Source organism: Oxyura jamaicensis, chromosome 7, assembly GCF_011077185.1.
Source record: "Oxyura jamaicensis isolate SHBP4307 breed ruddy duck chromosome 7, BPBGC_Ojam_1.0, whole genome shotgun sequence".
Taxonomy (NCBI): Eukaryota; Metazoa; Chordata; class Aves; order Anseriformes; family Anatidae; genus Oxyura; species Oxyura jamaicensis.
Genome location: NC_048899.1, coordinates 795,388 through 810,387, shown reverse-complemented (window position 1 = coordinate 810,387; position 15,000 = coordinate 795,388). Strand labels below are relative to the sequence as shown.

General features: G+C 44.3%; 1 long non-coding RNA gene across 1 annotated transcript in view; it reads right to left on the bottom strand.

Annotated features, from left to right (window-relative positions):
- LOC118170300 overlaps positions 1-1,164 on the bottom strand; it is a 19,537-nt gene extending 18,373 nt beyond the window's left edge. The window contains exon 1 of the long non-coding RNA XR_004752633.1: positions 1,074-1,164. This is a non-coding gene — a long non-coding RNA (uncharacterized LOC118170300). The remainder of the gene's footprint in view (positions 1-1,073) is intronic.
- Positions 1,165-15,000: the final 13,836 nt, after the last annotated feature.

Sequence of the window (15,000 nt, the reverse complement as noted above, 5' to 3'; positions counted from 1 at the left end):
AAAGCCTGGGTTTTGTCTCATGTCGCTACAGCCTTCATCGTCAATACACCTCTCAGGGTTCTCAAAACACAGCTCCAGGCCTTGAGACCAGAAATGAGGGCACCTTGTGTTGACACAGATCTAACAAGCCCACAACGACCATGTGCTAACAGCAGCAATGCCCAGGAGCCCTAGAGAGCAGCAAGCCAGCTCTGCCTTCCACCAGGTCTCCTCATGCTTAGGAAATCTCCAGTCTAGCTGGGGAAGCACAAGACACATAGAGGATACCGCACACCAGCTTATTTAAAGAACAAAGACATTTTAAGGTTAAAACACCCAGGTTTTGTTGAGTCACTTCTTGGTTTTTAGAGAAAGGGGTGAAAAATAAACTCACTTACAGTAGTTTGTTGAGGAATCTAAATCAGCCCTGGCCATTAGCCAAGTTCAGCCATGAGAGAGCACTACTCTTCCTTGCCCTTGTCTGCATGTGCTGGGGGGAGGAAAGCCAGCCTGTGTAGAAGCTCCCTGAGCCCTTGTTCTCCTTGTGAGCCGCACAGGTTCCCACCCCAGCAGCATCTGTCCCAGGGATGTTGGTGTTAGATAGCTTGAAAATCAACAGAGTAACACCTACACCTGCTCTGAGGAGCACACAGCAGCTTCTTTTCTGCTTCACTTGCCTGGAGTGCCCAGACAGAAGCAAGCCTAGCCTGTTCAGAGAGCGAATCAGATCATATGTGCACAGCTTCTCCATTTTATTTGTGGGTTCTTGTCTTCTACAGACTCACAAAAGAAAGGCTCTAGAGAGGCAGAACAAACAAAAAAAAAAACACCTTGCAAGTACTCTACACAGAACTCAAGCCACCTGCTACATGCAAAAAACCACTCCTTGATCCAACTCTCTGCCACTATTTTCTGCAAAAGCACTCCTTTTCACACCACATTTTATGAAGTTATTAGCATGTAGCTTCTCCAACCTCACCCAGAGTGCACACGAGCTCACACAAATAGAGGATTTCTCCTCTATCAAGGAAGCACAACTAAGAATGCGATGAAAACCTTTAAAAAATCTTACAAAAGAAAGCCAAAGTGCTTACCTCATGAAGAAAAATGCGTTATTTTTCTCTGCTGTGCTCCAAACACGCTACTTTCCCCTACCTCACCCACATCAGGCTAGAGGCAGCCCTCAGCGGTCAATTTAAAAGCTCCCAGGTGCTAAAATGATAAGCAGAGAAGTATTATGGGTATGCTGGAGTGGCAAACCCTGCAGTAGAGGGGAGGGTTTACCTCAGACAGGGTCCCAGAGGAGGTGAAATGCTTCAAGCAAACTGAGGTCTACCAAAAAGCCCTACCAGCTTGAAATTCTTTATTTTTCTTATGCAAACTTTTAGAAGTCTTAAGCCACCAATGATATGCTTGTATTCTCTCTGTCAGCTGATTAATACATTTGGGGTATTTCTGTATTTGACCTTCATTTTCCCCAAGTCATTGTCTGGAATACCCATTTACCACCAGCCGCACAGCTTGGTACAGTCATCTTCAGAACAGATCCCAGATCAGCATCCTGGGCACGTTCTGTGTGTGTCTGCTTGTGTGAAAAGAAGTCTTACCTTTACTTCCTTTTGAGGGGATGAATTATTATTATTATTTTATTTTTTAACTTTTCAAATGCTGTTTATGGAGGGCAGGGTGGAGGAAACATTTGCTTTTGCTTCAAGTTAGAACTTGCCTTCTGTTATGTTTCCAGATGCTGGAAGCAAGTTACAGAATAACAGTATTTTTCAGTTTACAACAAAAAGCTAACAGACAAATAATAAGGTAACAAACAAACAAAACCAAAACAAAATAACATTATCAACAAAAAACTACTTCAATCTTAATCTACTTTATTTGTATAAATCTACATTCTTGACAAAATTGAGAGGTTTTGTTTAAAAAGCTGTTCTACCTGCTCTAGTTTCTAAGCTATTGTATGGCCAGCAGTTTGAAAAGATGTGAAAAAAATGCACTTTCTGAAACAAAGAACGATAATAAAGAAAGTACACTGCTAGGTTACAGACGTTTTGAACAGCTGATGATAAGAAAGTCTTTCTTGAGACTTCTATTGCCTTGTTCTGGCTCCATGGGGCAGGACAGGTGAAAGAGTATCAGCTGTGCATGAGAAGGCTTTTGTTCTTTGAACTCTACCCAGGAGGTTTTGGGTTGTGCTAGTGAAGGCTTCAGACTAAGCTGTATCCCAGGGCTTTTCTGCAGGGCAGGTGAGCAGGAATGTTGGCTTATCATTCACCTCTTTTTAGCTCAAATTGAAGCTACACATGTGTCTGGGTATCTGAGACAAGAACATGTAACAGCATTTTTACTAGCACTGACTAGCTCTCAGAGCAGCTAGGCACAGCAGCAGCCCCCATCACATCTTCCTCAACCTCCTATAGAAGTAGCTCAGAGGTGGAAGGAGAGACCTAACCCAGTGAGGTTCACCAAGTAACAGCCAGATTTCACAGTGGCTATCACATCCTTTGCCTATTCCATCTGCCCATAATATGAACTCTGGTTTTAGTAGCTGCATATTAAGCCCAGACACAAATTGTTTAGATCATTCATATGGAAATGGAATAATAATAGCCTCGCTTTGAACTTTTGTGCTCACACAAGCATTTTTCACCAGAAGCTTTCAAAATCAGTAGGCCTCCCCTTATACATACATATTCCTTATAAATAGTCCTGTTCCTATTACTCCCTGAAACTGAATCCACTTTCTTATGTAGGACAGAATAGTTTCAGCTATGGAGTTCCCAGTCTAAATATACAAATTAGACAAATCAAGATAGGAGACCAGAAAAGAAAGGTGAAACATCTTGCTAGAGATCTTGATGAGACAAAACCACTTCCACTCTCAGGCCCCACCACCCTTTGCTGGATCATGCTATCTTGAACTGCTTTACTTGCTCCAGATAGTTTTAATTAAACTTCATTGAACTGGAAGATGATTCTTCTGGGCCCCTCACATTCATCTGAGCAGGCTTTATGGCCTTTTGAAATGGTTTTGTTCCTTTATTTGGTTTAAAAACAACAGAAATGGTTCTTCAAAGGTGGAACTCATACCTGGCCAGAAGGAGGTACAGGTACTTCTGCTTCTAATGGACTATTTTGACTCTTTAACGCTGTCTTATAGCAGACACAAAATCACTTGCTCCCTTAGGTATCTTTACACCATTGTTTAGATCGTGATGGCAACAGAATTAGGGTTTAGTCTAATTCTGAAACTGAGAAACAGTGTTTGCTAGAGTGTTCTTCAGTTCAGAGAAACAACTTGGTCCCATGCCACAGAAGGTAGACAGGATAGAAATTCATTTTCCTTAGAGCAAAGTGTTCAGCCATACAATATGCACAAGATCTGAATTACATGATGACCTGTGTCCATTTTCAGTGGAGAGCAGTATGGCATCCCCCTTAATGCTGTGTGGTTATTACTTTAATTTATACAAATGACAAATATCTTGAAAAGTAGAATAGCAAATGATTTTCATAGCTCATCTTCCAGAAAATATGTATATATGCATATATATATATATTTTAGGACAACTAAAATATTTGAGAACTTAGGCAATTTGAGCAGTTTGTCAAAAAGTGAGAAAACTGCAGTGAATGCCAAAAGTTTCCAGTTTTTAGTTTTGAAGCAGTATTTTCCTTTGAAATAAACTAACTAAAGAGGGTCAAATGCAAGAAAATCCTAGAACAGTGGGCATGGAAGATTCCTTATGACTGAATTATCTGAGCTTGATCCGAACAAAATCCACTCTGAGACACTTAGGGTAGTTTGCAGTGTGCCCAGTATGATGGACTTGTGGGATCTGGCTCACACACTGTTGTAATGCTCTCTGCTGCATGCTGAGGATGGGTGCCCTCCCTTCCCAGAGGCCACAGCTGCCCCAGCTCCCTGTAGACATGCTGGTGGCACAGAGCAGATGTAACACTTGCCTTGAAGCTCCAGAGTGAGCCAGAAGAGCCCATCTCAGAGGCTGGCGGTTTCTGCTGTGAGAAGAAATGTATGCTTTTTTATTGGCCATACTGCTCCCTCCAGCCTCCTGAAATGGTTTGAGACCTTTTTATCTGTTGTTATGGCCACAGGACACAGCAGCAGGTCAGAGAAGGAAACCTGAAAACCTGTCAGCCTCCTCAGTGCAGTCACTCCTCTGGCCCTCCAGGCCTTGCTCACAAACCCATTTGAGCCAGGAAGGCCCCTGTGGGCTCCAGGGGGCTCTGGGGCTGGTTGAGGCCAGATGCAGCAACTCAGCTTTCTGTCCAGGCACTGGAGCAGCGAGAGAGAAAAATGAGTGGGAAATTGAATTTCCTCTGCTGAAAGATTAAAAAAATAATTCCTCAGGAATTCCTCAAAAAAATAATTCAGGACAGAAACTGTTAAAAAATTACTTCCCCGTCTCTCCTCCCCCACCCCACCCCACCCCCCTTCATAAGAGGGGAAATATGGAGGGAGCAGTAAAAAATGTTTAATTTTAAATGATGCCAAATGAATTTTTCAGCTTGTCATGCAGGCTGTGAGCCAGTCCAGGATGACAGTGACCCAGGCCAAGGTGAACAGACTGCCAAGGGCCACTGACAGAGGCAGGAGAAAAGCCACTTCCAAACATCGCTTCCCAGCACGCTGTCAGGAACAGCTCCGTCTACAAGCACAGCTAACTCCTCTCAAGAGCTGGCAGAACTGAAGAAGTCCCACAAAGTGTTTTGGATCTGTCAAATCAGCCATTACCAAAGAAAAAATATGATGTGCTGGGTAATTTTTCCCCAACTCTAGCTGCATGATATAGTTAGTCAGACAGAGGGGTGGTCATTATTACCATGGGAAATTATTTTCGCCATATTACACAGGAAATACAGTTCAAACTAGTAGGATGAGCTCTGGAGATTTCTGTCCCGCACACTGTTATACACCTGGAGTGCTAAAACATGAATACTTGAGCAGTGGGATAACACCAATTCCTGTAGAGAGAATGTGGGCACAGATCCCACAAGTTATGCCTGAAGAAGAGCTGATTAAGGATGCCAAGTTTTGTCCATGTGTAAATTTACAGTTGGTGGCATTTCCACTGTAAGTGCCATTGTCAAGATTTTAGGATTGGATTGCAAAAAAAAAAAAAATGCATTTGACTGAAACTTGCCATTCAACTTCTCATCATCGGAGTAAAATACCATACTGTACCAAGAATGAAAAGAGAGAGAGAGAGAGAGAAAACAACAACATTTAGCAGGTTTTAAAATTATGCAGATATTTTTAATGGCTTGGAGTATTCAGACACTCACTCATATGTCAGAAAACAGATTTGATTTATAGGAATGACATTTTGCAGAGCAATTAATCCATACTATGTTCTAATCATGTTTGGTACTAGGAGAGGAAAAAAAAAGTCAAACTTAGGTTTAAAGCTGACTGTGCCAGGAATTATTTTCAAAGAAGGCTCAGAAGGGTTTTTAGTAAGCTCAAGGACAAAATCTGGTCTTTTATTCCTTCCCTACTCCACCACCCACCATGAGAATGAAGATTGCATCCCATTTTCTAGTTGAAACTCAACAATTCAATCTTCTTGTCTCCACTGGGAGTGAAACGGGAGCCTGGACCTCTTTGGTTGCTAAGCAGAAAAAAACGCTTTCCCACGTTATTCCTCAACCTCAATGAGACTGTCTAAATGAAATCTAAGGAGGGAAACTATGGAAAGTTCCTCAAAAAAAATCAGGGTTTCATCAGGCAGAGCAGGGATTTGCCTTTGTGTGACTGCCCTTTGGTCTGATTTGAGGCAGAGCTCTTGTTTTTACTAGAATGAAACTTCCACTTGTCTCCATTTTGTCCCCACGTTTTCCATCTCAGAAATGTTTCCTGAGATGGCAATGTACAGTTTCTCATCTGGCACTGCTTAGATCTTCACTGCCAGAGCATTTACAGTTGACTACAGGGGCTTCTCATGCCCAGAGCAAGGCCACTGCTCAGGTACCTGTGGCAGCTTGCATTATGGCAGAGGCCCAGGACCAAGGCTGCAGCTTCCCTCATGTGGACTGAGTGGGATCTTCTTGTTTCAGGCTCTGGGACCCTGTGTCCCTGAGAGGGGTGTTCTGCTGAGACCTGACACACTTACTCACTGCTCACTTGGCCAGCAGATCTTCTGAGCCGTCCGTGCTCCTCTCAGTATCCCCATGGCTGCTGACACCTTCCTTTTGCTGGGCTGGTTTTGTACGAGCATTGCCTCTGTTGCCTTTATTCCCATCCCTGACATTGATTTCTGCAGGGAGGAAGAACAACCTTGTGTTTATCATCCAGCTTGACAGACATGACCATTAAGAAAAGCTTCTCTGACAAATCCATTAGAGACTACAAGAGCAAGCACTACGTGGTAGCTTTTCACTTACAGACTTTGCAGAAGATGCGAGTTAGCTCATGCAGTGACTGCACCATGTCTAACACAACGCTAGTGCCAGTTTTGCCAGAAGAAATCTTTGCTAGAGCCTATTTTGTCTCAAATCTCTCAGAATTAAAGCTGTCAGCTGTTCCACAAAATACCAACACTAGACACGTAGCTGAGTTTGTACCACAGACTGCTCACCACTAGTGGCTGGGCATTCACCAACAAATGAAAATAAATCTACACTTCATGTGATTATTCTGTTCTTCTTGGTTGGTTGGTGTTTGGAATTCTTATTTTAAAAAACATACCTCCTCTTTCCACTAACTCTATTACCTCTTCTTCATATCCCAACTCCTGCTTAATTCATTCACAGATGAAAACATTCCTCTACACTCCTTCCAGAATAGCTTTAAAAAGCCATGGTTACACTTTTAAGGCAAATAAATAATTATTTCAGCAGACTGGTTTTAACACCTGCTACGAAGATTGCAAAAACACTCACATTCTACCTATAACTCAATTTTCTCACACTCATAACTCAGAAAATATTTGCCTCTGGGTTTAATAGCTTCCATATTCTTTTCTGTCTGAAGATGTATCGTTAAATATTATTACTACTGGAGGTATGTTTGGGCAACATCTTTCACCTGTATTTGAATTAAAGGGAGGGAGAAGAAAAATTTTGACCAGATGCACTATTTTTGGAGGATGACTACAAAAAAACAGCTGACCTAAGCTAGCTTCTGCTGAAAATTATACCTCTAGGAAAGAGGAAGGTAGGAGAGAAAAGTTCAGAGACACTGAGCAGTGACTTTGGGGCCTGCTGTAGGAGCCACGGACTCCTGCAGCAGCCAAGCAAGGCCTCAGCCCCCCATGGGTTTGCTCTCCCCCGAGCCAGCCATCCCAGCCCACTGAGTGTGTGGGGCAGCCTGTGCAGGGGGAGCGTGCTGCCCTCAGGGAAAGGGGAGATACCCCAGCACCCATCAAACAATTAAAATACAGTACAGTAAAACATCAATGTTAGGAACTGGAGGAAAAAAACAGAGGTAAAGACGTTGATTTTGTGACTTCTTCTGCCCATAAATATGCCAGCAGTCCACAATGGCTTCTGCTCAGTGGCACGTACAGAGCTGGGCCACAAATGCTGCTCTTGCAGCACAAGCTACAGAGACGCGGTGAAGCCAAGTGGAGCAGTAAGCGAGGAACCTTTCCACTCCTGGTTCCCACTTTAAACTCGGTACTACTGCTCATTTCCTCAGAGCAGCTCTGTGAAGACAAAACCTCCTACCTGGAGGGACTGCCATGGGAGTCAGTGGAGTCTGCCTCAAAACCCATGCATGAAATCGCTCACTGCCATAGCTGAGAGACTCCTACATCTTGCCATGATGAATTCATCCTGTGCTGCCTCACCCCTGCTGGGCAGCAGGGAAGCAGTGACAGGACAGGCACCAAGGCTCGCTCGCTCCCAGGGCTGCCCAAGCTCTGCCCCACACCAGGAGCACCCACGCAAGCACCCTGAAGCTGCATGCCTTGGGTCACAAGCTGGCTGGACTGCCCTGGAGCAGGGCCGCAGTCTCCCTGGTGCAAAGACTGATGGTTTGTGTTCAGGCTTTCTGCTGGAAAAAACTCCTGCCTGTCCAGCTGTTGTTCCCTGAGTGCCAGGGGCAGCCCCGCGCTCACTTTGCCCCTTCCCCATAGCCAGCCCTCATTTGAGCACCGACTCCGTACGGTGCTGCGAGCTGCTCCACTTTTGCTACGCGAAGCCAGCTGGTGGATGGGTTACCCAAGGCATGAATTCACAGATCACTTACAGTGCAAACAGTCTGACAAAAAAAAAAAAAAAAAGCCATAAAACAAAAATAGGGAAAAATATCCAAATGTAGCGTTGCAGGCGGAGTATCTCAGGCTATTGCCCTCCCACACAAGTTACTCAGCTGAATCTGGAGCAGATAAAGACCCCAAACCTCACATCCTTCCACATGCAAGTATCTTGAGGTCTGATCCAGTGCTCAGCTGAGTCAAGAGAAAGACTTCTGTTTGCTTCATTAGGCCACAGTAAGTATGCTTCTGCCTGAACTTGGAATCTGATTTATGCATTTTCACATCTAATGTGATATTTTGCTATGAAAACTTTCAATTATACCTGCCTGAAATCTCCTAGATTTGATAGTAATTGGTGCTTTTTCCTTGCACTGACAGACAGCATCTGAGTAGTCATTAACTCTCACAGAAATACACAAACTGGTAAGTGTTGCAAGTTTGATGTTACAACTGCTCGCTGTCACCTTGGTATCTGCTGCTGCCAGTTATTCCCTCCACAAACTCTTTGTCAGAGCGCTTACGTTTTTGCTGGAGAGCTTTCAAGTTCTCTTTGCGAGTTGAAATCCACATCACACACACAGGCATGCACACACTCTGCTTTAAATATCATAAACAAATGATACCACAAGCCTTCTCAAAGCATCTTAAAGAGCTCTTTTCTTCCACAGGATAACGTATGTGGATTTTTCTGAGGAAGCCTTACATGTTGATTTTAATATATATATTTTTTAATAATAGGAAATAGGTGTTTCCTCCTCGGTGCCTGAATTTTGAAGTCTGGAGTGTGGATTCTTCAATAGATGTGGCAGCATGTGGGTATTCTCTCCCATTTTAGAACTGAAGTTGCTATAACAACCCACAGCATCTGCTCAATCCAGTACCTAAGTGTCTTTAAGTGTCTTTTTTTTTTTTTTTTTTTTTTTTTTTTTCCCTTCCTTTCCTTTTGGGTCTCCTATTCTTCTGAAGTCAAGTGCTTTGCTTTGGTTTTTATTTAAGGAGCTAGCTTATGCTCTGTTGTCTATATGCAGAGTAACATGAAAAAAGACAAAACCTGTGCTGAAAAGATCACAAGTTTTAGAGAGTATCTGGCCGAGTGGGATGAGTTCTGTGCTCAGCCCAGTTCCTGACAAAGTAAAGATTCACCAGTTTTGTGACATGAACTTGAAATTAGGTGCTACAGCAGATGACAGTGTGGGTTTCTCTGATGAATGATGGACAAATGATGGACACTATCAGGAAGCCGCTGACAGAACAAGAGCCAAGAGATGGACAATCTGGTCTTGCCTCTAACTGGCTTTGTATAATTATTTTGTTTCCTACTTATTAACCGCTTTCCTCTCCACTTTTTAATCTCTGATTTTTAATGAAATTGATTTTTTTTTTTCCAGACAGGAAAAAACAAGAGACAGAACATTTTTCAGTCGTGCCAGAACAGCAATGCTACACGGGCATTGTGGTTTGGATCTCCCACCCTCCTCTGTGGGTTAGCTGCCCATGTTTCTTGCTTCACCATACAGGACTCCTTGTGAAAGAGGAGCTGTCATGGCTGGAGACCCTGGCTGCAGTGCATCATGGAAAGTGCAGACCACCTACTAGGTCCTACATATAGAGGAGAATGGAAATGCAGCTGTGGATCCCAGGAAGTAGACAGGATGCTGGCTTTAATGGAAATATTTCTGGTTTAGGATAAAATATTTTATCTGAGTTTTAAAAAACACTTAGTATTTTCTATCCATGTAAGTCACTTTCATTAAAATTTGCTTCCACAAAAGCATTTGGATTTTCTTATCGGCTTGGCTCTGAAATGCTGCTACAATCAGCAGATAATGGTGCTGGGCATAGGTGGGTTTGTCTAGGCCCCGTCATAACAGCTTGTCAGAAACCAGGAAGGGAGATGACATTTCTTGGAGGCTTCAGGTCACGCATACTTAATCCCTCAGAAGGGATGGAGCAACGTTCCTGATAATGTGCAGAGCAACCGACTCTGCCATTTGCAGGTATGCACACAGATAACTTGTAAATAACTGAGGATCCAGCTGCCCTGTCCTGACCCAAACACACCTCTGAATTCTCTGCAGCAATACACTGCTGAGGGACATGCCCAGAGCTACAGAACAGGCTCGCCACGGGTAGGATTTGCAGGCTTCTTGCTGCCATGTAAGCTCTGCAGGAAGGTGGCACTGTGAAGCCAAGCTCCTTGTTGCCTCATGCAGCTGCCCCTGCCTGCAAGCAAACTCTCTAGCAAAGACAGTGCATACAGCTAATGAGAGACATGGGTCATGGGCACAGCTAGAGCATGTACCATGTCTCTTCAGCCTTTACCACCCCCTGACATTCAATACACCAGATATTCAAGGCAAGAGTCCACAGGGAGCAGCAGACACAACAGCGAGGAGGGCTGAGCCATGCGGATGGAAGATGGTCGTTCTGGGAGCAGAAGGAACAGTCTTGGGGAACAGGAGATGGCTCAGAGCCATCCCAGGGACTGGGAACATGGAAAGCCTCCAGAGAGGTCTGTCATCCTCCCAGCTCTCCCTTCTCTTTTGCCGCCACTAGACTTAACCTTTGTATTTCCCTGCACCTGGATACAGAGCAGTATCTGGATCTACTGTGGAGAGCCAGACATTGGCTAGGTGTCCTTCACCTCATATATGGACTTTCAGGGCCAACTGTAAGTAATCCGGTGCCATGAAAGCTCCCATGAGGGACAAGCAACCTGGTTTCCCATTTGTCTCAGGAAGCACAAGATAATTTTCTCTGAAATCACACCTTTCTCCTTCAAAGCTTCTGTGTATATTTGGTAACTTTTACATATGTCATTTCTGTACGACAGCCACAGCTCCCACCTGGAGTTTTGCAACATTGTCCACATGTTACCTTTCCTGAAGGATATAAATGTGTTACTGATACTATTTTCGTACTACAGAGAGAAAGTGAGAGGAAAAGAAAGCAGAAGGAATGAAGTTGCATGCCAACTGTGGCTCACCTTGTGCTGCAGAAAGGCAATGCAGAAGATCCTCCTTTCCCTCTTACTTTGCAAACACACAGAGACAGGGTCTCTCTCCCCAGGCACAGGGTCAAACACCACCCTGAGCCAGCAACCTTGCTGCTGCCTTCCGAGGAGCATGCACTGTCCCTCCTTGCCTCCAGCAGGTAATGGTGGCCTCTGAGACTAGGCAGCTATGGTGCGGTGACTCTCGGGCAACAGAGGACCAGTCTTGTTCTGCCTCTTCACCGCTCATGCCATAGCCCCTCAGTGTTCTGCTGTGAGGTAGGCACACTGCACTTCCTCCACAGGTAGGGACAAACGCTGTGGGTTGGTGTTGTTTTCTCCCCACCCGCACTCCCTGAGGGTGCTCAGAAGCGGCGCTCTGTGGGGCTGAGGGTGCTGCGGGGACAGGAGCACGGAACCAGCAAGGGACGAGCAGTGAGCAGGCTTTGGTCAACAATGGCCTTCATGCTGACAGTGCCTCGGTTCTTTCCCATAGTCTGAAGGCAGCAGCCATGTGGGTCCCCTCATCATGTCTCCATCCCTGTGGAAGTATGGAAGCACAAAAGCAGTTATAGCTACTGCAGAGATCATGCAAACTGAAGTAAAAGTGGGCAGGGGGACTCCAGGGAAGATTTCAGTGTTCAGATAGGGGTCATACTTAAGAGCCTGTACAGTGTGAGAGGCCCAGATCAACAGAACTGGACTAAGAAGCAAAACCACCTCCTGCATGCATACACATGGCTCTGTTACAGGACAATGATACCCTTTTAATCTCCTTCAGCTTTCCCTGCATTGCTCTAAATCAGCACAGGTTAGCCTTGCAGTGCTGATTTACAACAGCTGAGAACCTGGTGTTCAGTATAGAGAACATGTGATAAACCATTACACCATTACCCTAATTAAAGAACCTTACCAAGCCATTAGCCCATTAAGCCATTCCCAAAGACTGGTTATCGGAATCTCAAGATTCCTGTCCATCAAGACAGGTTCCTATCTAGTGGAAAACACAGGCACACACTAGTTGCTAGTGTGATGAAAAGATCATATCTGAATATTTTAAGTGGACAAATCTATTTATCTTTGCTTTACCAAGAGCTTTTCTTACTGATTTGGGCAGGAAAGAGGCCCTGTAGGCACCCATTCATTCAGCACCTTTTTCTAAAACCCAGGATTAACTGGATGCTACTCTGAAACCCGAGCAGGAGAAAATATAGCTACAGTCAGATTTTATTATTACCAATGCTCTGATTAAAGTAACACGATCTGACCCAGAGCTTTAATTTCTAGGTAGAGGTCATAAACAGATTAAATATGAAGATATCTTTCATCGTAGACATGGCATTCGTGTTCTGCCATGGTTTGAGGCCTGACAAGTCTATCAATTTCCTGGTCGCATCTCTGCATTGATATTTAGAAATCAAACCTCTAAAATGACAGTTGTCTTCTTTGTATTGTGGTGACCTAAAATCCTGGTAACAAATGTCCTGATCAGTACAGCTGTTCTTTAAATAAGGATCCAGAATGGGGGATCAGTCCCACTGGAGATTTTGGGAGGTCACACTGGGTGCAGGGGAAAGCATTATGTCCCATGATTAGGCAGAATTACAAACACACTTACACACCGGGTACCATTTCTAGCTCTTTGTAGTAGGGTTCAGTGCCATTACAGCCTGGACTCCTCCATATGTGTAATCAGCACCGACAGCTTGTTAAGTAATTCTTCTGCAACCCAGCAAGGAGAACATAAGAGATTGCCTGTGCTCCTTGGGCAGGCTGGGACCAAACGCAGACCAAGAGATGTTTAAAAGTATTTTCATTAGGCAGCATTTCCAGCTGTACCACTGACACTGTTCAAAATGGAAAGCAATTCTCTTCCTGGCACCATTTCAGAAGATTTAAAATGCATCATTCTAATTACTGCCTGACGAATAATCCTGGAATGCTAGCTGGGAAGTTTGCAGTGCAGACAACAGATATATTATCACCATGCTGGTATATTGAACTTTTTATGATGTCTAGTATCTCGAGGTTATAAATGAGTGAAAGCATCCTTTGCCACTGATGGAGATACAGCCCTCTAGCACGCAAGCTGAAGGTTCAAATATCAGTGTGCCCCAGCTACAGGCCCAAGGTCATTTTTGTGCTCAGTCAGTCTAGAACATTTGCCAAATCTGTCTTCTGATTACCCCCGATCATTTTAGATGATGATTTCATTGAGTCTTTCCAGAAATTCATAGAACTTCTCCAGATTACATTACTCCTTGCAGTGCTGTGTTACAGTGATTGCCTGATCAGGCAGAGTCTGAGGTCAGAGGTCTCCTTTATCAAGGCCACACATAGATCCGTATCTGCTTCTAGCAATTCATACTCCTTCAGAGGTCTGATTAATTCCTTCTTTTCGCCTCCGCAAGCTCCTGGCAGTGCCTGGGATCTCCCTGTTCCCAAACGCCACCAAGAACTTCATCCTCTTCACATCACAGCCTTGCTTTGGCAGTCCAGGGGCCACAGAGCCTTCAGCGGGCTGTGGGCATGAATACTTTGGCTGGTGTTTGAGGGACAGAGCTCCCGTGCCAGCTTTCCCGAGCATCGCCTGTCACTCATATGAGGTGCATTCAACACGCAGAGCTGGTTTAACGCCAAATCCTGAGTGAGGCCAAGGGAACAAGTGTGACTCACGTGTCAAGAGATCAAAAGAGAAGTTTCAAGTGGGACGAGCAGCGATTAGGAGAGGTAAGGACGAAAGAAGATGTTTAAGTCCCTGTTGTCCCACAAAGCAGATGCCTAATACAAGCACGAACCGAATACCAGCACTGAAAATTGTACCATCTGTAAACACCTCTGGCAGTGCTTGCTTATCACCCAGGCAGCAATGTGGGCTGATTTCATGGTATTCAATAAACTTAAGCTCCCCCTTCTCTCTTTATTTTTTTTTCTTTTAAGAAACAGCTATTTGACATAAACATCTTTGTTTGGCATATCACTAAGAGATCTGCTGCTAATTATAATGCTGAACCCAGATGCTGGTGGAGGAAATTAATCTACGTCCTGCGTAGCTTGTTGGGCTTGTTTTAGTAGGTTTGCCAAATATTTAGTGAAACCCTCATATGACTTTTATTATCTGGAGATAGATATTAAAGGGCCAAATACTGTTCTCATTCTCACTGGTGTAAATCTAGACAGCTCCATGGAGGGAAATAAATATAGTTACATTACTATGGATTTACATGACGTTAAGTCGAGATTTACAGTACTGTAAATCCTCGAGAGGGGAACTAGGAAGCTAAACCACAAATATTTTATCATCTAAACCTGGTCTCTTAACAGCTGAAAAAGTTTCAGTCCTGAGCAAAATGCCAGTATTCAACATTTAGTTTGCTACACTGAAATATAGAACTCACTTTTTTTTTCTTTTCAAGTTGGCCTACACTTGTGGAATAAGTGACATTGAAACAACTCTGTTCAAAAAGACAAAAGTGTTTCATTACAAAACAGTTCAAGCTCTGAGCTGTCCCTGTGGCCAAAGAGCCTCATTTTCCTCTCCGCTCTACCTGCAACTCCCACAGCACCCCAGAACACACCAGCAGCGGGGGAAGGCCACCTGCAGGGAAGCTGTCTGCACAGAAAGGGTGAGCCAGGGTGAACGCTGGTCTCATGGACCTGAAGTCCCAGGAGTAACAGGTGAGCTCACCTGGGCCCAAGAGATGCTCCCGCTCCCCCAAAGCAAAGTGTTGCAGTAGGAAAAACGTTCCAACCAACCAAAGAAAACACATGTTCTGGCTGCAGAAAAATCAACTTCTT